This window comes from Medicago truncatula, chromosome 8, assembly GCF_003473485.1.
Source record: "Medicago truncatula cultivar Jemalong A17 chromosome 8, MtrunA17r5.0-ANR, whole genome shotgun sequence".
NCBI lineage: Eukaryota > Viridiplantae > Streptophyta > Magnoliopsida > Fabales > Fabaceae > Medicago > Medicago truncatula.
In genome coordinates, this window is record NC_053049.1 from 12,426,374 (window position 1) to 12,446,387 (window position 20,014).

Sequence of the window (20,014 nt, forward strand, 5' to 3'; positions counted from 1 at the left end):
GGCGAACGGGGTGAACTCCCTCCACCACAGACCCATCAACAACAATGGATTGCAAATGATTGCGATGCCGCCGTCCCTGGATAACTGAGTGAAAATATTTAGAGTTCGCATCCCCTTTTCGCAGCCAGTGAAGCCGAGATTGTTGCCAGGCTATGGTCGTATTTGCACGAACCAGAGCGTGAATATCAGAGGACACACCATGCAGTTCCTCAACTTCAGTAACAGACAAAGCCTCCGTCTCCCCTTTGCCATCCAACTCTGCTTGCCTATCCTTTAGAGATTTAATTCTTGCTGACAAATTCGAAGTGTGAGCCACGTGCCACTCTTTTAGCGCCTGTTTAATCATTCTTAATTTTTCGCGAAGAACAAACCCCCCCAACCATCAACTTGAAACAACTTCCACTTGTCAGACACAAACTGTTTGTAGCCCGGAACATCTTGCCAACACTTCAGCATACGAATAGGCCGTGGTCCCCAATCCTCCTCATCCACCGTTAAAACAAGAGGACAATGATCAGAGACACCCCTCAGTAACGCAGGTTGAACGCAATTAGGCCAGGAAGAACACCACTCCTCAGACAACAAGAACCTGTCAATGCGACTCATGGAACTGCCATCGCCCTTAAACCAAGTAAAACTCCTTCCCAAAAGCGGTAAATCAAACAACACATTATCTTCAACAAAAGAATTAAACGCCACGAAATCATTCGACGCACTAACCCCCCTGACAGATCGACGTTCAACTGTGCTCCGAACCGCATTAAAATCACCACACACACAAACTCGTTTACCCCTTAACACCGTCAATTGCGCGGATAAAGAAACCCACAGCGCCTCTTTTTCCCGAAAACCACAAGGAGCATACACATTGAGCAAATAAAATTCCTCATCCGACGCAGAAAATTTACCATGGACCAGTAAGAAATGTTGTCTACTAACAGAGGACCACACTTCCACCTCCTTGTCATCCCACAAAATCAAAAGACCCCCCGACGCTCCCTCAGAGGGACGAAAAGAGAAATTAAAAGAGGAATGACCCCATAAAGACGCCACTAAAGAAGAATCAACTACATGCAATTTGGTTTCTTGAAGACACACTAGCCACGGCAATTTCTCCCCTACCAACAGCCTCACTTCCCTACGCTTACCTACACCTCCCAAACCCCTGATATTCCAAGATATGAGCTTCATCACCCACACCCACCCGCCCTAAGCACCACCAGACACCCCTACGCACACCCACTCCTAACCGAGCCACCCACACCATCCATCCCCAAATCCGCACCTGACTGCACATCCCTGCCTTCTCCATGTAACACCACAAACCTATTCTGAGTCGCACCCGGGAAATCTAAACCAATATCCTTTCCTATACCCCGTACATCGGCATCCGCCACAGACTGGTCTCCACGCATCACCACCCAGTGTTGCCAGTCATTATTGACCGAAGAAGAAGAAGTGGATCCATCTACCAACATATGAGCCACTCCCTCCATCGCTTGGTGCAAGCAGAGCTCACGTTGACGCTTACGCTCTTGTTTCCGAATAATTTTCAGCACCTCAGAGCGATCACCCCCGGTCATGCGGGCCACCTTCTTAAGACAGTGAACAGAATGATTAAGAAAACCCCCCACTTTTTTACGAAGCGGACCGTCCTCCACCTCTATGGGCCTATCAGCGATAGTTGGGACAGACCCCCCCATCCTTGTGAGACTGCAGCCACTCCATGCTCCACGGACCCATAGAGGACACAGATCGCGTACCTACAGGAGGACACGACGACTGACGCAGACCTCGCTTCTTGAGCTTCGAACAAACTCCATCCTTCACAACCTCACCAGAAGCAATCAGGTCGTTCACATGTAACCGTTCAAGAGAACCCCCACTTCCAGAGACAGCAGAAGGAGCCAAACCTGATTGACACGATTCATCTTCGCAACATCCAAGTGGTGTGACACATTATGATTATCATCCTCTAACAAATCATTAACAAAATTATCAACCAAAGTGTCCACATTATGAGCCGCCTCTGGGTCCCTAGGAATTTCCACAAGACCATCGTCAGCCGAACTAATCGACCCCTCATCCTCATCAAACAAACAAGCATCGTCACCCAAATTGAAGCCCCATTCCTCACACATTCTAATTTCAACAAGATCTCCATCAATATTTAAATTTAATTATCATTAGCATTTAAATTATAAAGAAATGAATTTATTTTTCATAAATGGTGGTTCAAAATTAATATATATCATAAAAATAATTATTTATGTTAAAATAGATTAAAGTGTAGTGCATATTTAATTATTAAGGATGGAGTTGTAGTTCAAGCATCTTATAGAGGAGGAGAGTTTACTTTTCAAGGGAGGGAAGTGTATATTTTAACATAAGAGGAGAGGGAAGTGTTATTCAACCATGTTTGAGGGAAGGGGAGTGTAATTAACTCTTAAATCTATCTTGTGCTTATTTTTGTTTTTTACTAATATTTTTACACAACGTCAAAATAATCAATCATCGGAAAATATGTTAATTTGGAATAATGAAAATGCTACTATTTATATCTTGGAATATAAAAATGTACCAAAGTTTCATATTCATTCATTGAAGACAGTTAACCACGATTTTAATCATTATTAATATACAATTTTGAAGTGTATATTGTTCACCACACATAGTAAATCGTACCACCTAAGCCTCAAGCCAGGGTTGATTTGTGTGTGATATCTGTAGGGACGGAGCCACCATCCGGCGACCCCGGACACTCACCCGGGTTCAATTGATATTTCTTTATATTTGGCCCAATCCAATAACCTATTAACTCACTTAATTTTATTTTTGGGCAAACTCAATATTTTTCACACGCGCACGCACAAGAATTCCTGGCTCCATTATTTTTGCACATGCTCTATAAAATTCCTGACTTTTCCACTTGGTATGTGCTTGGGACGTCATATCACAAAGTCCTTGATCGAATCACTGAATCCCCAATCAAATTGATTGATTGTATTAGATGATTTGGTCATGTAACATGGTCCTTTTACAAAATACTTCTTTGTACTAGTATTACGATTACTAGGTTCTATAAAAATTCTAAAAGAATCCATGAAACCTATAAATGTAAAATACTTCATCTGATAACATTTATAAAAATCTAATTTCATTTCAGATTCATTATATAACTGATGTATTTAGACTATATTATAGTTCAAATACATAAATGATACAACGAAGCTGACAAAACAATATTTGCGTATAAATGCAACCGGATGGAGGAAATCACACAAATTACCCTCTTCGCCTTATAATGAGCAGATAAAACATTATTCGCTTATAAATGACCGGAAGAATTGGGTAATTTTACATGGTAATAATAAGGAGGTGGTTGTTGATGATTGTGAGACATTGGTAAGAATTTTCAATATGTTTTAAAAAAAAATTCTCATTGATTTTTATTGAAGGTATTATTCGTAACACTATCGAACACTTTATATAGACACCTCTTTTAACAAAGATTCAAACATTGATTCGCCACATTATACATGTCTAACCTCCTATACTAATCTCAATCTTCGTTGGTTTAAAGTGTGTGTATATATCAACATGCCACATTATCTATCTTGAACGAGAAAATTATATTAGTGTCTAAAACAATTAAATCTTCAACTACATGGACATAATCTAAGAAAAAAAATCAAGGGACTAGAACAGAAAGTAAGCATATATTATAAGGGCCAAAAATATGAATTACTTGAGTTTAATTTATTCCATTATATGATTCATAGGATGTGCAAATTGTTAGATGTGTTAAGTGTTAGCTAGTTAGAAGTTTAACATTAGATGTAAACGTAGATGTTGAACAATATATAACTGAAAAGAATTGTATACATAATGCCTCATTTTAGAGGAACGTATGATGTTCAAACTCATTTTTTGATTTTCTTATCTTGATGTAATGATCCTCCCTAATGTTTAAGGCTCCACGAAAATTCCACCAATTGTATCAGAGTGTTGGTTCAACTTGACGGGGGAGAAGAAGCGATATTTGTTGGATCAAATGATGTGGAGAGTTTCACATTTGAATGAAAGAATGTTGATATGTCAAGTACGAATTAAAAGTTTTATGTTGCATGAAAGAGTATATTTTGACCAACCTATAAATTAAAAGACCAATATACTTAATGTTTTAAGATTTTAAGTAAATACGTGGTATCAAAACTCACTTGTAATTGTTCTAAGTTCAATGTAATGATTCACTCGTATGTTTTAAGACTCCCCCGAAGTCTCATCACAAGTGTTTGTACATCATAAAAATCAATGTGTGCCATATGAATGTACATGTATCTCACTAATATTTCTCAACCGGGTTCATATCCTATAAGAATGAAGTATTATAAGAATGTGTTTACAAAAGATGATCCTGGTCTGAAATTCAAACCCGGAAATATAGTTATGGTGGCACAGAAATAAAGGGTAGGTCGTTGAGTTCATACCTTTCAAAGACACATAATTCCCACATGACCTTTCGCAATCAAGCTAGCCCAAAAGTTGAATGCAATGGAAATAGACAGCTTGTTGAATCCTTCATGTAAATACGTACCTTATAGCTAGATTGACTATTAATGTGAGAGAGAGCTAAAAAAAATGTTATTGATAGGAAGGACCACTACACTTAATTTGGTTAATTATTTGTTGCTTTTTTGTGTGTGTATTTCAGAGCACATGCATGCATGATGCATCAATGTTTATCCTTTTTTAGTGATAGTAATATCACTTTCACACTCATTTTTAATAGATTCACATAAAGTGATGGTAAGACACGCATGAATTTTATTCGATTAAAAGAATACATGTTAGAAAATAGTGTGTAAGTGAATGTCATTAACACTAGTCTTCTAGTATGTATTCTACTCGCCAATAGTAGCCATCAACTGCATCATCATGTTTTTCACCTTGAGCTAGAGAGAAAAAATAAATAAAAATAATAAAATGATAAAAAGAGGTAAAACAAAAGGGAGAAAGATACTCCCTTCATCTCTTATTTATATGACTCTCCAACAAAGTTGAGTGACTAAAAATATATTTGTAAGAGTAAATATGTCAAAAATATGTTATTTTTATGAGTAGTGTTATTTGACATCAATTTGTGTGACAACTAAATGAACAACCATATTTTTACAAAGAAAAATGTGCACTAACAAATAAACCAAAGTAATAGAAAGAGAAAGTAAAATTATAATGTAAGTATAACAGAGAAAATTGTCATAAAATTTATTAAAAAATGATTGTACAAATATCGTTTCTCTACTTTTATAAGGATAATACTTGCATAATTTACTCATTAGAGAGGAATCATTATCTGTCTAGTTGGAATAGTTGGTGTATTGACATAAATGAGTTTTTCTTTTTGATAAGTGCTTTAAATATTTTCAACGTACACCGGCTATTTAATGGTATATCATAATCATTGAGCATTTTGACTTCTTAAAACCTTCATCATCGCTCCTTGAGCCTTGGAGCACTTTCATTATTATTATCGTGTGATTAATACTACTCCATTTTCCTTTTTCTGTTTGATGGATTTTGATCCTCTCTCAAAATATCTACTACTGGGATGATGTTAACCATAATGTCACCCAAGTATTATTCTATTTTAACATACTCTTTATAATGGAAGTCACGTCATTTCAAGAATGAGTCTCGCATGCGCGATCTACATGTATTTTCTCCAATAAAATAATACTTCGTTCGTTTTAAAATGAATGTTACTTTAGCAAAAAAAAAATATTTTAAAATGAATGTCATTTTTAGTTTTCAATACAATAATAATTTTTCTTTTTCCAATTGTACACTCCAATTAATAGTATACACACTACTTCCAAAATACATGAATTTTACTATAATGAAAAACTAACCAATAATCAATAAGAATAATTTTGTAAAATAACAATTCTCTCTTTTAATCATTGCATTTCTTAATATGTGTGTAAAAACCTTAAACGACATTCATTTTGAAATGGACGGAGTAAATGTTAGAAAGGGTATATTAAGGCGAGTGTTGCTAACATTTTTCTTCTTCTAATTAAGCAATACTAAGTTTTTTTTTTAAGAATAAAAAATGGAATATATATTAACCACGACGATGTATCCCCCCTTTACCACAAGATGTACTCAAGAGGTCACCCCAAAATTACAAACTATTTGTGAACAAATAACAATAACAACCATTAGTCGATACCCAAACAACGTAAAGGGTCCGACCAATATCTTTGTGAACCATAAACAAAACAAGCACTATTAGCTTTCAGCCACCACAAAGATGTATATTTAACTTTATCCAACAATTCTGTCATTGGAGTCTGAACATTATTGAATATTTTGTTGTTTCTTTCGTTCCATAATATCCAGACACACAATAGCCACAAAAGCTGCATAAATGAGCGTCGTGTCCTCGAAGTGCCTATAACGTTAGTAAACTGGATGAAATGATCATGAATATTATAGGGATCATCTCTTGAAATGCCAAGCCAATTCCTAACATGCTGCCATAAAGCACCAAAAAAATCACAATGAAAGAACATATGTATTAATGATTCGATGTTCCCACACCCCGCCATACGATGAATGGCCGCGGGTTGTATAATACCACGCCTCAACAAGTTCTGTTTTGTTGGCAATCTGTCCCGTAACAACCTCTAGGCTAGAATAGAGACCTTCAAAGGTACCTGTTTATGCCAAACAAGATATGTCGTTTCATCGCGTAAAGGAGCAACATGGGTAGTAAGAATTTGGTAAGCTCCACACACAGTGTACCCCCTACAATGTCAGGGAGCCACTGCCACCTGTCAGAAGCATCAGTCTGCAAAACAAAATTATTAAGTAAATGGCGACACTCCCCTAATAACTCCTCCTCCCACTCCCACAACCTTCTCCTCCATCTCCACGCTGCTCCCCTACCTCCCAACCTAGAGAGATCACATCAGTGACTGTAATCAATTTATTCAACGATAAATCAAATAAACGACTAAACCACTGACACAACGGGACATCACCTAACCACCTATCATGCCAAAATAATGTATTTGAACCGTTCCCCACCTTCCTATACACACTGTCTGCAAACCATCCTCCCACCTCACTCTGTAAACCATCCCTAATCTTCGCTATCTACCTCCACCAATTAGAAACACTCCGGCTCCCAACCTCCAACCGCCCAGCCTCCTCACCATACCTCGCCACCAGTACCCTAAACCACAACCCTCCTCTATCCACTAACATCCTCCAACACCACTTTCCTAACAAAGCCATATTAAATTCCTTCAACTGTCTCACCCCCAAACCCCCATTCTCCTTTCGTAAACATACCGAACTCCAAGCAATCCAGGAAATTTTCCTGTTATCCTCACTCCCTCCCCAAAATATATTTAAAAAAATAAATTCAATGGAAGAGATTATACCCGACAGAGCTTTGAAAAAGGAAAGAGCGTAGACAGGCAGAGAGGACATGACGGACTTGAGAAGAACCAATCGGCCCAAAATTGATTTTCACTTAAATACATACGTGAGGATATAGTAGTTTTTATATTTTCTGGTACCAAAATTGATTTGTATAAATAGTAATTTGCTAGACATCCGTGAAGCAACTTTTTAGTTGTATTTGTTATTTCCAAAAATGAAAACCTAATACATACGTAAATTTTACATTGGCTAATGATATTTGTATAATATTTGGTGACAATTTTTGAAACAATCTTTTTTTTTCTCTGGTCAAAAACATTAGAGAGAGAAAAAAATAGAGAGTAAGGAGAAGGATGAAAGTATGTGAAAGAATTGATAAAAGGTTGTCTCAAGATGGTTACACAAATATCATTTCTCATTTGAATTCTTTTATCTTTTCATTTAATTTGGTATAAAAACTTGTTTTATTAAAGAATTTATGAGAATATTAATATTAAATAAATAAAATTAGTTAGAATTTTGCTTGTATATCTAAAACACCTAAAAATCTCAGACCCCTAAATAAAATTGATTTTGACATATATTTGAGTATACAGTAGTTTTTATATTCATACCCCAAAAAAATTGTGTATCGCCCGTAGAACAAACCTATTTTGATTGGAAGTTTTTCACTTACGTACGTATATATTTATTTCAGGGGGCCATTACGAGAATTATTCATACTAGTACAGTAATTTTTGTTATGATGGGGCCAACTGATCATCCAACCATGCACTTAGAGATCACATTAATATTCTTGTCATGAGCTTCTTCATTTCTTTATAACTATAAATGTAACCGTGTAAGTGTCAAGAAAGGAGTAGTCAGTTATATTGAATGCCTCATTCATATTCCACCACCTTATAAATAAATTATAGGAAGAGAAAGTCCCAACTTTTCCTCACTTGAATGAACATTTTCAATTCAACTTTTAACCTTTCAATTTCTGGAAAAATGAAACCCTAATAATTCAGAATTTCGCTGAAAATTGGTAAAGTTTAGGTAGTTCACGCCGTACACGATGTGTATTTACCCTTGATATATGTGGATCAAGGCCTAGCTAACACATTAAACACCCCGCTTGGAGAAGAGTACAGTCGCTAGAGCAAAACTCAAAGGAATTGACGAGGACTAGCACAAGTGGTGGAACATGTGGTTTGATTTTGGTATACTTGTAATACCTCTGTTCCTTTTTAATTGTCATATTTTGACATTTTACATAAACCAAGATAGTCAATGATTGTTACTACTTTTGATGCAATAAGTTGTACTTTTACTATAATGACCTTATTCATTTAATATCTCATTTCATATATTTCTCTCTCCGCAATAAATAGTTAAAGATAATATTGGTAAAACAATATTTAATGTTGCATTGAACTTTGAAAGTGATAGTTAAATAGAAACAAAAAATTTCTTCAAAAGAGAGAGTTAAAAAGAAACTCGAGGGAGTAATTGGTATACCATATTGATGACATGTCATCTTACGTTATTCTTAACTTGTTTTTCAGTCTATTTTAGTAGGTTTTACCAACAAACAAAGGAGTATTAGAGCAATTGCAATGATTTTGGGACATTTGTTATGTTTTTTTATATTTGAATCTGTGATTCTATTCTTCTCAAAACATAACAATTTTAGGGTGTTCTTGATGTAATTCACGAAGAAATCAAGCAAGCAAAACATCCGAAGAATTATGTGATCATTGATACAAGCTTTGAAAATACTCCGGTCCTATTTATAAGAGAATTTTTGGTCAACAAAAGTTGATGTATCTAGTTAAAAATTCAGTCCAAATACATTCACTTTTGTTGACCTAAATTTCTCTTATAAATAGGACCGGAGGTAGTAAGAAATAACAAAACTAATATAAGAGTTTAATTGATATGTACCACAAGTACATATCAGAAATGATGCTTAACATGGAAAACAACTTGAAAATTACTATTTCTGCAGCATCATTATAGATTTGTATCTTCGGTTAAGAACATAAAAAACTCTAGCACAGAAGCATAACTATTTGTTCATTGTTGAAGTCAATTTCACAGTTTCAGCTGGGAAGAATTGCAAATAAAATGGACAAAAGGTCAACGGTGCTATTGAAACCCGAAACCAATAAACCATAATTAAGATTCATAACCAAACACAAAGTATAAAAAAAAAAAAAAAATCAAGATACATGTCAAGCATAATAGAGTCCATTCACAATTGCAAAACCCCAATACATAAAATATTAGAGCTTTCAACTTTGCAAAACCCAAAAATACACAAATAACATGATACAATTCAAAGTTAGTACAAAGGAAACATATTACCAAAGTTTTAATTGCGAAGGCCTTTTATGTAAATATTAAAATTCAAAATAACAAAAAGCAACGTTAACACATAAAATATTGCACGTCCAAAACCGCTTTAATATACAGTACATAGTGACGGCTTCAAAAATTGTCGTCGTAATATACGGCATAAAGTGGCGGTTTTAGTACACCACCGTAATAAACCCGCCATTATTTAACAGTTTTTTTTTTTGTAGTGCAGGAGGACCTTGTTTCCTGACTTCACCTGATTGTTGGTCTAAGTGTTGTTTGACTCTCAAGTCTTCTAGGTTGGGGATCACAAAACACGCCAAGTTGTTCTTTTTGAAAAATTTGATAACGTTGGTTGCTATGATTTTTGTCAAGGTTTTTGCCTCAATCAATTTTGCAAAATTATCCACATTAGCAATTAGGAATAGTGCAGATTGAAGATTATTATTGTACATTGAATATCGGAGAATAAACATAAAGTCTTGGACTTTTAAGAAAGTAAAAAACGGAAAGGACTAATTTTCGTCAATCTCTCGTAGAAAATAGCATCGAAAACTATGAAGAATTATTACCGCTCTGGAAACATAAATAATTCATTTATGCCATTCTATCATACACTAGACCGTCGATGACAAAGAACTATTGCACAAACAACAATATGATGTCGTAAATATCGTTTTGATATGAAAAACTAATTATATATTTTTTAGCAAATTACACTTCCGTCTCCTAAGAGATGTTTAAATTATAATACCCTTACGTCTCATGTCAAAATATACACTCTTATAAAAAAATATATTGTATTAGGGAAAATTTGACCCCTCTTATGAGAGAAAGTATGAATTACATTTCCCTCCCTATATTAAAATATACACTTTTTTCCCTTAATAATTATTATTTTTATTTCTAATAGTCAAGCAACAAAAATATAACAAAGAATATAAAGAGAAAAGGGGAATCGGAAACCCATTAACACATATTTTTCTCTAGTTTTGGTTCACAATATCCTTGATATAAATAGTTTTAAGCCTGTTATAAAATATGAAGAAGTACAAAATAAAATTTTAATATTAGAAAATTATTGAAGCCGATAAAATTAATTTTATATTGTAAAATCATTAAATTAATAATAAAACATTTAAATTTAATTATCATAAACATCGATAATTATAACAAAATAGATTGTTTGTGTCAAATGGTGGCTCGGAGTTAAACATATCATAAAAATATTCATTTATTTTAAAATAGACTAAATGTAGTACATATATAATTGTTATCATTAAGGGAGAGACTTGTAATTTAAACATTTCTTAGAAGCTTTTTTTGAATCAAATATCACTTAGAAGATGAATGTATAATCTACTCTTAATTTTTAGCTTTTAAGGAATATACATATTTTAACATAAGAGGATAAAAGTGCAATTAAAGCTTCTCATAAGAAAGGGAAGTGTTATTTTTTCTCTCTGATTTTTTTTTTTTAAATATAAGAACTATTTTGGATATTAAAGTATATATCTCCACTAAAAGATATATGTTTGTGTATATGAACTTCACTTTTCTTTTTAAGGGAACTTCAGTTAACGATCATATGTATGCTATTGAATTATAACATTTATTTATATCTTTGTGGGCTATCACAATTAACGCAAGTCCATATAAATTGTGTTGAGTTTGATATCTTATCATTGATGTTTTGTGTTTTACCAAAAACAAAAAAGCATTGATTTTTTGTGATACGGCAGTTTAGCTGTATTGTTATCTAAAAAAAAAATCATTTCCCGTGAACCCATCTTATCTGGATTAAACAGCTATATTGATATTTTTGGTGTTATTTTTCTATAAAAGAATAGTTTAAAATAATAGGTTTTGTTGTATTGTATTGTACACAACGAATGTGAAGGAAAAAAATTGGTGACAAGTCTCATAGGGTCATACCCTGATTTTTTTTTTTTTTTTTTTTTTTTAATATGGTAACGAAGAATTCATCCAATTTTGTCACTCACATCAGCTATTAGAAACCATTCGATGGTTAGGACTTAAGATAATATAGAAGAAAAAAAAGTTTGGTAAAAATGCAATATAGTTTTTATAAAGACTTATCATACGCTGAATTTGATGTGTACTTAAAAAGAAACAAGATAACATCTAATCAAAAATAAGAAATTACCATGATAATTATTTTATGAGTTTGTCTTTTTTTTTTTTTATGGCTGGATTCGAACCATGAAACTTGCATATATTATTATCAACTGAGCTAAGTTCACGAGGACATTTTATGAGTTTGTCTGACATGTGCAACATTACACATGTTAAAACAATTAATAGTAGTAACTTTTTCTTGAAAAACAACAATTATTTATTCAAAACTTATAATTTTAATATTAAATATACAAATTCCAGTTGTTGAGGATGAGATTAAACTTGTAGCTCATCTATACCTCAGTTGTTGTCTCCCACTTCCTCTATACCTGGTTTCCCTCTCCCACTTCATCAACAGAGGGCAAAGGACTCGACAAGGCCACAGCCATTCTCGAGATCCACTTCCAAAAATGAAGGAAGATTTCTTGGATGGAAAGGCACACCAAACAGACAAGGACACACTCGTGGTCGGAGAAGTATCAGAAGCAGGAAGAAACCAACATTCAAGATGGATGAGATCATTAGTGAAAGGGATACCCCAAAAGATATCACGGAGTCAGGATGTAAACGATGGATGTCAAAAATGATTACTTTTAAACTTTTCGCTGGTGTTGTTGGATATTTCTTCTCGAGTGTTTTTAGGCACTATGTCTTCCCACTTTTTTTTTATTGTTGCTCTTTTTATCTTGTGTTCATAAAGAAAGAATTTGTTAAAAAGAATTTTAACTAAAACAAGAAAAGAATTGGTAAAATTAAAACAAGACGTTGAAAATTCAGAATTCATACAATAATTTACACAACTTAACAGGTTACCAAAGTTTAGCTAATCTTTCTATTTAATCCAAAGGTACATAATGCATACCCTCTAACCCTAAAAATCTGGCACCCTCCCTCTTCCAAATTTGAATTTCAAATTCCCTTAACTTATTGTTTGCATCGGAAATAACATGCATTTACTCTCATCTATAAGCATTTACCATTTTGTCTCCCATGTTACTTTTTCTTCATTTTTCAACAAAGCAGAATTGATCTGTCATCTATTCAAGTCCATCTTTTATTTACCCTTTCATCTGTTTTCTCTGAACTTTCTTCCTCTCTCTTCTTCCTTCTGGATCATCTCCTCACTGAAAGTCTGACACCATTTACTCCTCGGATTTACCCCTCGCCTGCGTCAAGTCTTGCTTGTCGTTGATTAGGTTCCGCTGGTTAGATTGGAAGTCTTAAAACTCATTTTGTTGTGCGCATAGCTCTATCTTTCTCGAGAAACTTGGTGGAATTTCTAACAATCGAAATTCGGCGAAATTGAAATGATTTGAGTGCGAGAATTAGAGCTCTATCTTTCTTTCACTCAATTTAGTAGGGTTAATTTTGATTAGAGATGATATTTTTACTTGGTTTAATTTGAATTTTATTGTTTTTGATTCATGGGTTTTAACATTTCAAGTGTTGATTAATTTTTTTAGCTCATAGTTTCATCCATATGATTTTTATGTTCCGAGTTTTTTAATTGATTTTTTAAACTTGGTTTCTCGAATATATTATTATTACTTTGTTTTAGTTGAATTTCATTAGTTTTGATTCATGAGTGTTGAGTGTCGATTATTTTTTCTCTATTGAGACATTTATATGATTTATTGGTGTTTTTTGAATATACTATTTTGACTTTGATACAGGCAAGAGGTAGGCTGAGGAAGAAGTTAAGGCAGTGAGTACAAATAAGCAAAAAGTAGAAGAGGTTGCCGCCAAGCAAAAGGCCTTGAAGGTAGTCAAGAAGGAGGAAAGTAGTTCGGAGGAATCCTCTGATGAATATGAAGATGAGGTATTATATTTCACTACATATGCTTTATTATTGATTTATGTCATGTTAATTTTACGTGGGCTCAGAAACCTTTTGCAAAAGCTCCCGCTCCTTCAAAGAAGACCCCAACTAAAAATGGAAATGTGAAGAAAACCCAGCTAGAGACCACTTCAAAGGAATCTGATTCTGATGACAGCTCCTCTTCTGACGAAGAAGAATTGAGTGCAGCAAATTTAAAGAGCCATCTTGAAGTTTATTGCATGATATGCTGTTGATTTATATCTTAACACTGTGTTGGCAACCTATTGTTCTGTTTTTTAAAACACTGTCTATAATTCACTTTTTGTATGGTTCAAAAACTCGTATCTAAAGTTGTTCCATCTAAAAACAGGAGTGCACCTGTAAAAATGAGTAAGAAAGATAGCTCTGATTCTGACGATGAAGATGATGATAGCAGCTCAGATTCTGACTATGCGTTACAAATAATACTGCAAATGTATGTGAACATTGCGAAAAAAGTACTCACTTACAACCTATAATGTAATAAAGTAATAGAAAGCTTTCTGCAAGGTTGGAAATGTTGCACATGCAGAATTTCATCATGGCATGCAACAATTGAGAGGCTGCATCTGCTTTGCTTAGTTGAAAAGGTTGGTTCACTACTGTCTCACTTTACCATGATATTAACTTTCGTTTTTAGTTGTCTCCACAATAATATTTTTTATTCCTAACCATATTTGAAGCTACGATCTTACCATATGGAATTCCACATCTCCAAAATCAAGATTATTATCTTCTTTCTTATATCCAAAATCAAGACATTGTTACCATATGGAAATGCTTTAAGTCTCTTTTACTACATGTTTTGTAATTATGTACACAAAAGTTGTTGATGTATGATGCACCTTTCTTTCTTTCTTACTTTGATTTTAAAAAATATTTGGAGGCTAATAGTACTGGTCCATTTGTTTTCGTTATATTAGCACATGCCTGAGCCACCACCAGATGATCGCTTTCTTGATGCAACAAAGGGTTAGTGTTCTTGATTTGTGATGATTATTAATGTCATTGTATGTTATTTTTCACAAAAAAAAAAAAAAAAAAAAAAAACCATTGTTTGTTATGACTTTAAGGTGGTTATTGTTAATATCCAAATCATACTTATATTGTTGAAGAATATCAAAACAGGTTACATTTTTTTCCTCTACTCTTTTATATGCTTCACTCTGTTTTCTTTACTCTTTTTATAAGGCAGATCAAACATTGATCTACCATTTTAGGAGTTAGTTCAAGCATTGATCTACCAGATATAAAAAAAATATATGTTAGCCAGGTCAATTACATGTTAATAGTACTAATTGGTCCACTTTACTTTGCATATGTGAGTATGGTGCTAATGTAAGGCTGATTTAGTTTGTTTTTTCTTAGTGATTTAGCGACTTTGTTTGCTGTGACCTCTAAAATGGTTTAGATTTCTTCATGAAAGCACATACATATGTAATTAATATATATATATATATATATATATATATATATATATATATATATATATATATAAATGTTCCCTGATGGTAATTATTTTAAATTGCATAGAAGAAAATGTTGTTTTGTTTATGATTTTTGTCTTTGTTGCATAATCATCTAGCATTCAAGAAATGAACTTCTATTTGAGGTACCGTGTACATGCTAATTATTCATTCATATTAGTATTATTTAAGATTTACATTGCAGCAACAACTTGAAATTGGATGGTCTATCTATTCCCTGATTCTAAGCTATCAATGAGTCTATCTATTCCTATTGATTCTTGCTGCAATTTCAGCAGCCATGTGATGCAACTCTCATTTTTGTATTAGTTCAGAACTTATATACATGTATATTGAATTGTCATGGCTGTGGAAAAAGGTGAACCGGTAGTTGAATGAAGTCGTATCTTGGAGCTGTCCTACTTAAGCATCATGAAAACGAATGACAAGTATCTTAGGGTTCATGGAGGAGCTAATTATTCAGATATGGCAAGCTTCTGTTTCTTTCATCGATGATACATATGCTTAATTGCATAAGGAGATTGATGGTGTTATTTTGTATGTAATTTTGTTGTGTAATTTGAGCCTTTCATTTGTGTATAGTAAAGCTCATACCAAAACAAACTTTTAGTCTCTCTAGAGTTGTAGTATGGCAAGAGTGAAGAGTGAGTATGTGACTGGTGTATCTTAATGGGCATCGGTGTAGCTCCATTGGAGTGGAGGCTATGTACTAAACATGTTGTACATGATCTTCTAGGAAATGATAACGTGTGATTGTGGTGGCGTTTAATTTGGGAAAGGGAAGTTGTTTCCCACCATGGAAAAACTAATTTTAACCATTAGATAAAGTAAAGAACATGCTTTTATCATAGACACTCAACACCAGATTTTTTCCCACACTCACCACTCTCATTCAACACCAGATTTTCTTCCTCTCATTCAAACCTTATTAGCTTAGGAAAATTGATTTTGTATCCAATTTGCTACAAATGACAAATTTGCTACCCAACTCTCTTTCTTCCCGTTTCTGTTTCTCTACAAATGACAAATAATTAAACATAAATAAATTAAAACATAACATCAATGGAGTTTGAGTTTGTATCCAATTTGCTACCCCATACACCATAAAAAAACCATTCATACAAAAATTCCATTGAGTTTGTTGCTTCTTTCTAATTCCTGAAGGCAAATCCCCCAAACTGAAAAACCACACCCAAATCCAATCCAAGTTTTTTTTTTCCTCTTTATTTTTGAGATCCATTTTGGGATAAAAAAAACCATTCATGAAGCCTTTGAGAATCTCAACTCTTTGAGAAAGAACAGCAGAAACAGAAATGAGAAGGAGAGAAAGAAAAGAGAGTTGGGACAGCTACAAGTGGTGGGCCAATATGGATAAAAAAAAAAATCTGGTGTTGAGTGTCTATGATAAAAGTATGTTCTCTACCTTATCTAATGGTCAAAATTAGGTTTCCCATGGTGGGAAACAATTTCCCTTTCCCAAATTAAACGCCACCTGTGATTGCTCCAGTTATGATATAACTAAGATATTTTGGTAATATATGATATAACTATGTTGCTATTTTAGTAATACCAAATTTCTGATCATAACTAATGGAGCTACATGATATAACTATGTTGCTATTCCAAAGCATAGCAAATTGGGGTTATAAGAATCAAACAAAAAGGCAATTTTTGTTTGACCCGTGCGGCAGCACCGGTGTAAGGTCTAGTAAACGTATTGGAATAGTCTTCTTTCACCTCAAAAAACAAATAGTAAAACAAATTAAAATCACTTGCTTCCATTGTCATGTTGAAATAAGTTTCAAGGTGTTACTGAAGAGAGAAGAGAGAAAGCAAAAGAAAGAGAATACACCATATTGGTGGTATTTAACTTGGGAAAGGAAACTTCTTTTCCACAAAAGTCTTTTTTTTACCATTAGATTGAGTAGTACCACCATTGTTATTATAGTCTATCCACACTATATTTTCTTCACATCATTTCTAAACTTAACAACAACAACAAAACACTCTTCTCTCCTTAGAAAATCAAAACAAAACAACATGGAAATCCAGAAAATCTTCATAATCATAATCTTCATCTTCTTCTCTCCTTTTATTTTTAGGGAATCATCTTCTTCCCTCTTCTTCTTCATTTTCATCATAATCTTCATACACATTCATCTATCTTCATCTTAAAATCCAGAAAATTTTCAATTCAATTCATCAATCAACAACAAAAGAAACAAATTTTTTAAAAAGATTAAAAACATAAAAATAGATTGAACCCCAACATCAAAAAGTGAAAAAGTATTACTTCGACCTTCTTAAATCCAAATTGAATTCATCAAATAACAAAACAAACAAAACCCATTGGAAAAATGAACAACCTGATTATAAACTAAGAATAAATAATGAAAGAAAACAAAAGGTTTCGAACTTTAAAGGTGCTAGAAAAATAAAAATTGAAAGCTATTGCTAGGTCGTAACAGTAAAAAAAATCACAGTTTCAATGAAAGCTTGGAAAAATCCAAAAATCACCGTCGTGAGGAACAATTATGATCCAAAAAAATGGTGGAATTTTGAACACCCCACTAACAATTATGATTCACGATGCAAGTGGGTGAGAGAAAGTGGTTGGGGAAGATAGTAAGATAAAAATCTAGTGTTGAGAGACTATAATGTCACCGTTAAATCACAGTGAGGAAAGAACAATCTCATCATATTTTATTTAAGGCTAAAGTGCATTTTCCCCCCCTTAACTTTCAAAAATTTGCAATTTTGACCCCCTAAGTACAAAAACTACAATTTTGACCCCCTAAGATTTAGCCTCATTGCAATTTTAACCCTTTTGGACAATTTTGACCGGTCAATGCATATGTGGCGTGTCACGTGTGTAATTATTTAATTAAAAAAAAATCAAAATGCATATTATCATTTTTTAAATTAAATAAATTAAAATGAAATTAAAAAATTAAAAAAAATCAGAAAAAAATTAAAAATAAAATCCAAATCTTAATCTTTTATTTATTCTTCCTCTCAAGAACAACAACATTTAACCTGCATATGAGAATGAGAGATCATGTACACCAATTGACCCTTATTCTTCTTCCTCTTCCATCTCTTTCTCTGACCATCATCAATTCCAGCAACAAAAACCACCCAATTGACCCTTAATCTTAATCTTTGATGAATTTGTGTTTTGTTATATGGGTTTTGTAATTCAAAACCATCATGAAGGTCCGATTAATGAAAATGAGGGAGGCCCACACCCAAAAAAGGCGGTCGTGCTTCCTTCTGCTCGCTCGTATGGGACCAGAAAGCCGAACATCTCGTCACCGCTTCCTCTTCCGATGTCTCCATCTCGATTCATAACCCTCTTCTTCCTTCTGCTGCTCTCAAGATTCTCTGTCATCACGGTGACGGTGTTACTGCTTTGGCTCTTAGCCCTAATTCCACTTGTCTTGCTTCTGGATCTGTCGATCACTCCGTTAAACTCTACAAGTTTCCAGGTTTCGTGTTGTTTTCTTGTTTTGATTTTTAGGATATTTAATTGGAATTCTGAAATAAAATTGGGGATTTTTGTTTGTAATTTTAATTAATTTATTATTGTATATCGAATGCTATTTGGATGATTTTATGTGCTTGATTTCTAATTCTTTACATTGGTGAAGTAATTTGACTAGCGCCATTTTAACTTTACTATTTCTCAAGGAATATAAGTATGTTTTAATTTTACTTCTTTATTGTTAATATTATTTGTTAATTTTAGTGAACTCTGTATATATTTCAGCAATGAAATTCAGTAATTGTATGGTATGCATATTTGACGCATTGATGATGGTCAGAGAAAGATGGAAGAAGGAGAAGAATAAGGGTCAATTGGTGTGCATGGATCTCTTATTTGGAGGGCCAAATGTTGTTGTTCTTGAGATTGAGAGGAAGAAGAAATAAAAGATTTTATTTTTTTTTGTTACTAAGAAATAAAAGATTAAGATTTTGATTTTATTTTTAACTTTTTTGTGATTTTTTTTATTTTTTTTTAATTTCATTTTCATTTATTTAATTTAAAAAATGATAATATGTTTTTTTTTAATTTTTTAATTAAATAATTACACACGTGGCACGCCATGTAAGCATTGACCGGTCAAAATTGACCAAAAGAATTAAAATTGCAATGGGGCTAAATCTTAGGGGGCCAAAATTATAGTTTTGTACTTAGGGGGCCAAAATTGCAAGTTTTTGAAAGTTAAGGGGGAAAAGTGCACTTTAGCCTTTATTTAATAGTCTTTTAACAATACATGTAACTAGCAGGATTTATTATTGTTTTCTCGATATGTAGTTGTTTTCCTGCAACGACGATGTCAGAAAACTCCACATTATATATTGTATATGTTTTGTAGAGCATTGCAGTTTTAATCCGCTGAGGCTCGATAGCATCATCGCCAAATTTCAAAAACATTTTAAGTTTTAGTCTTCTATACTGATAAAGCAATAGGAGAATTTTCCTTTTGTAATATCATCCATCTTTTTTTCAAATGACTCAGGGTGTCTGTTCAACCCAAATATTCATGAAATCGAGTCACTTAGAATTAGATTGCAGGAAATGTAAATACTTCATAGGCAGGGTTTCCTTTAGTTTTCGCCTCGTCGACATATTCTATTTCGTAAGAACGAAAACACTCTCGCACAATCCTTCAGTGCAGAGATTGTGAGAATCACAAAGCTGATATGGAAAGGCTTCATCCTTTCGACA

The 20,014-nt window shown here is 33.5% G+C and overlaps 1 long non-coding RNA gene across 1 annotated transcript; it reads left to right on the plus strand.

Annotated features, from left to right (window-relative positions):
• The first annotated feature begins 18,291 nt into the window (after window positions 1-18,291).
• On the plus strand, window positions 18,292-19,273 carry LOC25502318 (uncharacterized). Its single transcript, XR_003008050.2, has 2 exons — window positions 18,292-18,770; window positions 19,052-19,273. It is a non-coding gene; the product is annotated as an uncharacterized lncRNA (long non-coding RNA).
• Window positions 19,274-20,014: the final 741 nt, after the last annotated feature.